The following is a 6,490-nucleotide window of genomic DNA, read 5'->3' as shown; positions in this document are numbered from 1 at the left end:
GAAGGTGGAATTGGCTGTCCCCCACCATGGCACCACCACCACCTGAACAGCTTGAGAAACAACCCAAACTCCGAAAAATACAAATGGTGCACGGGTAAATAAAATAGATCGCGAAGGCAAATAATGATAGATTGATGGTAAATAAAATAGACCGCCTCTTTGCTCTATCAATAGTAAATAATGATAGATCGAACGCCAAATAAAATAAATTGCAGCAAGGTATTTTTGTATTTTTGGTTTAGTATATCTGAAAATAAAAGGCAAATAAAATAGATCGTGAAGGTAAATAATATGAGAAAGAGACCCGGAGGGCGTAGGTTTCACTAGTGGCTTCTCTCAAGAAAAATAGCAAATGGAGGGTAAACAAATTACTGTTGGGCAATTGATAGAACTTCAAATACTCATGACGATATCCAGGCAATGATCATTATATAGAGATCACGTCCAAGATTAATAGACCGACTCCTGCCTGCATCTACCACTATTACTCCACGCATCGACCGCTATCCAGCATGCATCTAGTGTATTAACTTCATGGAGAAACGAAGTAATACAATAAGAATGATGACATGATGTAGACAAGATCCATCTATGTAGAGATAGACCCCATCGTTTTATCCTTAGTAGCAACGATACATACGTGTCAGTTCCCCTTCTGTCACTGGGATCAAGCACCGTAAGATTGAACCCACTACAAAGCACATCTTCCCATTGCAAGATAAATAGATCAAGTTGGTCAAACAAAACCCAAATATCGGAGAAGAAATACGAGGCTATAAACAATCATGCATATAAGAGATCAAAGAAACTCAAATAACTTTCATGGATAAAAGATAGATCTAATCATAAACTCAAAGTTCATTCGATCCCAACAAACACAACGCAAAAAGAGTTACATCATATGGATCTACAAGAGACCATTGTATTGAGAATCAAACCAGAGACAGGAAGCTATCTAGCTACTAACTACGGACCCATATGGATCCGTGATGTTGTCTAGATTGGATCTAGTAGTTTTGGACTCTGCGGCGGCTGAAATTGATTTTTGTGGACTCCCATAGGGTTTCTGAAATATTAAGGTATTTATAAAGCAAAGAGGCGGTCTGGGGGGCACCCGAGGTGGGCACAACCCATCAGGCGCAGCCTTGGCCCATTAGGTGTCTTCTGGTTCATAAAACATCTCCGTAAGGTTTTGTTGCATTTGGACTCCGTTTGGTATTGATTTTCTGCGATGTAAAAAATATGCAAAAAACAGCAACTGGCACTTGGCACTATGTCAATAGGTTAGTACCAAAAAATGATATAAAATGACTATAAAATGATTATAAAACATTCAAGATTGATAATAAAACAGCATGAAACAATCAAAAATTATAAGTACGTTGGAGACATATCAGCGAGCGGCGGCTCGGGGCTGTTGCATCGCCTGAGGCCGCCGGGTAGGGGCGACGGGCGTGAGGGGCTGCCTGTCGTGTGAGGCCGCCGAGTCGGTGAAGAAGCCGGCGGGTCGCGCCGGTGTTGGAGTAGAGGCGGACGGGGTCGACGATGGCGATGTGAGATGCAAACCAATTTTAGATCGGAAAACCAAAAAGAAAATGCCGGTCAAGACGAATGGCGAGAGAGAAAAACCCGGAGTAAGGGCTCGGAAAAAATACTCTCTAGGGTAGTCGGTCAACACGACCGGCGGACAAAACCTATGTACGGGCATGGCCCCCGACAGCGATCATGGAGATCAACCGCCCAAGGGGCGGTGCGATGCGGAAGTGGCGGGCAGCGGCTAGGGTTTGGATCGGTTAGACTAATCTCATGTTAGAAGGGATAGAGAAAAATTGGTGGAATCGTTGTTTATTGCTTGAGAATAATATCAGAGCACTTAAACGAGAATATCAGTAGTATATTTAATATATGACACAACGCTTTGTACGCCGTATTCAGTTTAACTAGAACGTGGAATCTAGTACTTAGTACAACAGCAGTATTTGTGAGACGGGAATCCTCGTCATCTCTGGCCGCCTCCTCCGTCTGCAGCTCGGGCGGTCTTCCCACTCCCTATCCCTTGTTCCACCTGCGAAACAGAGTATTCTCTTGTTTTATTAGAGCAGATAAGCGAAGCAGAGTATTCTTTACCCCCCAAATAAAAAACAGAGTATCCATGGCTCAGTTGTTGATTCATCGAACACAACAAAATTCAGATTCAGATAATAGCCAAAAGCCCAGTACGTACCTTGGCACCTTCTGGCACCCTCTGCTGCTCCACATCACCGCCGTCCATGGCAGCTTCGTCGGCCTGCTTCTCGCCCCAAGCAAAAACCCCATGGGTGTATGCCTTGTACGTGATCCACCCGACCTGACCGACTCCGATTAGCACCTATAGGTACCCACCTATGGGTGAATGATGAGACCAACCAAAACGAAGGAGGGAAAGAAGCAAACCATGCATTGCATGATGCATAGGACCATTATTACCAGATGGAGAACGTGCTCTGCATCCCAGGGGCTGCGTTTCTTGGCAAGATAATTGGCAAAAAGGCAATAATTCTCGACTGATACCATGATCAGATCGCGGAGCAGGTTGTCATATTCCATATGCAGTGTAACGAGAATCAGCTCGTATTCCATATGCTCTGCTTTGAGCTCATTTTATAAAAAAAAGAGGAGCACAGTCCGCCTTTTTTGCCAAAACGCACAAAAGAAAACCCTAGCAAGTACTCCCTCTGTCTCGAAATACTTGTCGAAGAAATGAATAAAAATAAATATATCTAAAACTAAAATATATCCACATACATTTATTTCATCAATAAGTATTTTCAGACGGAGAAACTACCTTGTTTCGTGCTAACAGAAGGGCATTGAGGCAGACGAAGAAAACTAGGATGACGTCGACTGCGGTGTTGTGCCAAGCATAATCCCCCGCTGGGATCTTCATGGGGAGCATCGAGGCTCCAGCTGCCATAAGGATCGCCATGCCCGAAATCTATACAGAAAATTGATGTAAAAGTAAACAAGACTTGTGGTAAATAAATATGTGAGGCGAAGTGTGTAAATAACAGAAGGGTTATCTCTCGCGTGCGACGTGTGATTCTTGTAGAGATGAATGACGATGATACAGTCTCGTGTAATGTCGGTCCGGATTGCTTCATCCAATAATACCGTCAAACCAAAGTATGACATGCTGGTAAGCAGTATGACTTATATTGCCCACAACTTACTTGTGTTGTACTCGTGCATATAACATCTACGCATAAATCTGGATCGGATACCGCTGTTAAAGACATGTAGTAATTTCAAAAAAATCCTACGCACACGCGAGATCATGGTGATGCATAGCAACGAGAGGGGAGAGTATGGCTACGTACCCTCGTAGACCGAAAGCGAAAGCGTTTATCAACACGGTTGATGTAGTCGTACACCTTCACGATCCGTCCCGATCAAGTACCAAACGTATGGCACCTCCGCGTTCAGCACACGTTCAGCTCGATGACGTCCTTGTCTTCTTGATCCAGCAAGAGGGGTGAAGTAGTAGATGAGTTCCGGCAGCACGACGGCGTGATGACGGTGTTGGTGAAGAACAATTTCCGTAGGGCTTTGCCTAAGCACTACGAAAACTATTACGGAGGATAAACTAGAGGGGGCGGGGTTACCGGCACACGGCTTGGTGTTTATTGATGTGTCTTAGGTGCTAGCCCTAACCCTCTATTTATATGTTGAGCATTGGGGTCGAAACTTAGAGTAAAAGCCTCCACAAAGTCGGTTTCACCCGAAAGGCAAGAGTCCTTCTCGGACTCCAGGGCCAGACGTCAGGGTTCTCGTTGTCTGGATCTAGACGCCAGGGTTCCCGGCGTCTGGACCCAGACGCCAGGGACCCTGGCGTCTGGCCCCTGGACTCCGCAAAACTTCCTTTTGCGCTTTCCAAAAACCTTGTGGGCTTTTCCCCTTTGGCCCAAATAAAGTGTTCTCGTACCCAAACATTTTGGGAAACATCCGGAACCCCTTCCGGTGAATTCCGGAACCCTTCCGGAGACCAAACACTATTATCCCATATATCAAACTTTATCTCTGGACCATTCCGGAGTTCCTCGTCATGTCCGTGATCTTATCCGGAACTGCGAACAACATTCAGTTACCAACATACAAACCTCATTAATACTATATCGTCAACGAACGTTAATCGTGCGGATCCTACGGGTTCGAGAACTATGTAGACATGACCGAGACACTTCTCTGATCAATAACCAATAGCGGAACCTGGATGCCCATATTGGCTCCCACATATTCTACGAAGATCTTTATCGATCGAACCGCATAACAACATACGTTGTTCTCTTTGTCATCGGTATTGTTACTTGCCCGAGATTTGATCGTCGGTATCTCAATACCTAGTTCAATCTTGTTACCGGCAAGTCTATTTACTCGTTCTGTGATGCATCATCCTGCAACTAACTCATTAGTTGCATTGCTTGCATGGCTTATAGTGATGTGCATTACTGAGAGGGCCCAGAGATACCTCTCCAACAATCGGAGTGACAAATCCTTTTCTTGATCTATGCCAACTCCACGAACACCATCGGAGACACTTGTAGAGCACCTTTATAATCACCCAGTTACGTTGTGACGTTTGGTAGCACATAAAGTGTTCCTCCGGTATTCGGGAGTTGCATAATATCATAGTCATAGGAACATGTATAGGACAGTAGCAAATTTCCCTCAAGTGGATGACCTGAGGTTTATCAATCCGTAGGAGGCGTAGGATGAAGATGGTCTCTCTCAAGCAACCCTGCAACCAAATAACAAAGAGTCTCTTGTGTTCCCAACACACCCAATACAATGGTAAATTGTATAGGTGCACTAGTTCGGCGAAGAGATGGTGATACAAGTGGTATATGGATGGTAGATAAAGGTATTTGTAATCTAAAAATATAAAAACAGCAAGGTAAATAATGATAAAAGTGAGTGTAAACGGTATTGCAATGCGTTGAAACAAGGCCTAGGGTTCATACTTTCACTAGTGTAAGTCCTCTCAACAATACTAACATAATTGGATCATAAAACTACCCCTCAACATGCAACAAAGAGTCACTCCAAAGTCACTAATAGCGGAGAACGAACGAAGAGATTATGGTAGGGTACGAAACCACCTCAAAGTTATTCTTTCCAATCAATCCGTTGGGCTATTCCTATAAGTGTCACAAACATCCCTAGAGTTCGTACTAGAATAACACCTTAAGACACAAAGCAACCAAAACCCTAATGTCACCTAGATACTCCAATGTCACCTCAAGTATCCGTGGGTATGATTATACGATATGCGTCACACAATCTCAGATTCATCTATTCAACCAACACAAAGGACCTCAAACAGTGCCCTAAAGTTCTACCGGAGAATCATGACGAAAACGTGTGCCAACCCCTATGCATAGGTTCATGGTCGGAACCCGCAAGTTGATCACCAAAACATACATCAAGTGAATCACGTGGCATCCCATTGTCACCACAGATACGCACGGCAAGACATACATCAAGTGTTCTCAAATCTTTAAAGACTCAATCCGATAAGATAACTTCAAAGGGGAAACTCAATTCATTACAAGAGAGAAGAGGGGGAGGAGAAACATAAGATCCAACTATAATAGCAAAGCTCGCGATACATCAAGATCGTGCCAAATCAAGAACACAAGAGAGAGAGAGAGAGAGAGAGAGAGAGAGATCAAACACATAGCTACTGGTACATACCCTCAGCCCTGAGGGAGAACTACTCCCTCCTCGTCATGGAGAGCACCGGGATGATGAAGATGGCCACCGGAGAGGGATTGCCCCCTCCGGCAGGGTGCCGGAACGGGTCTAGATTGGCTTTCGGTGGCTACGGAGGCTTCTGGCGGCGGAACTCCCGATCTATTGTGCCCCCGGGTGTTTTTAGGGTACATGGAGATATATAGGCGGAAGAAGTACGTCAGGGGGGGCACGAGGGGCCCACGAGGGTGAAGGGCGCGCCCCCCTGCCTCGTGACCTCCTTGCAGATCCCCCGACGTGCACTCCAAGTCTTCTGGGCTTCTTTCCTTCCAAAAATGAGTTCCGTGAAGTTTCAGGTCAATTGGACTCCGTTTGGTTTTCCTTTTCTTCAAAACCCTAAAACAGGGTAAAAACAGAAACTGGCACTGGGCTCTGGGTTAATAGGTTAGTCCCAAAAATGATATAAAAGTGTATAATAAAGCCCATAAACATTCAAAACAGTAAATAATATAGCATGGAGCAATCAAAATTATAGATACGTTGGAGACATATCACTGCATAACCAACATACTTAGGCAAGGCTTAATTTGTTTCAACCAGTTGCAGTCTTGAGAGATGTGAGAATTTTTTCCACAGATATTGCAATTTGGAAGCATGCAATCTCTAGTTTGATGTCTGAAATCCTTGCATTTATTGCATATCATTCTGAAGTTGTTTCCACCTTTCCCCAGATCAGGTCCCTCTCTCTGTGGAAATCTGCCAG

This window comes from Triticum aestivum, chromosome 6A (genome assembly GCF_018294505.1).
Source record: "Triticum aestivum cultivar Chinese Spring chromosome 6A, IWGSC CS RefSeq v2.1, whole genome shotgun sequence".
NCBI lineage: Eukaryota > Viridiplantae > Streptophyta > Magnoliopsida > Poales > Poaceae > Triticum > Triticum aestivum.
Note: the sequence above shows the minus strand (reverse complement) of the source record.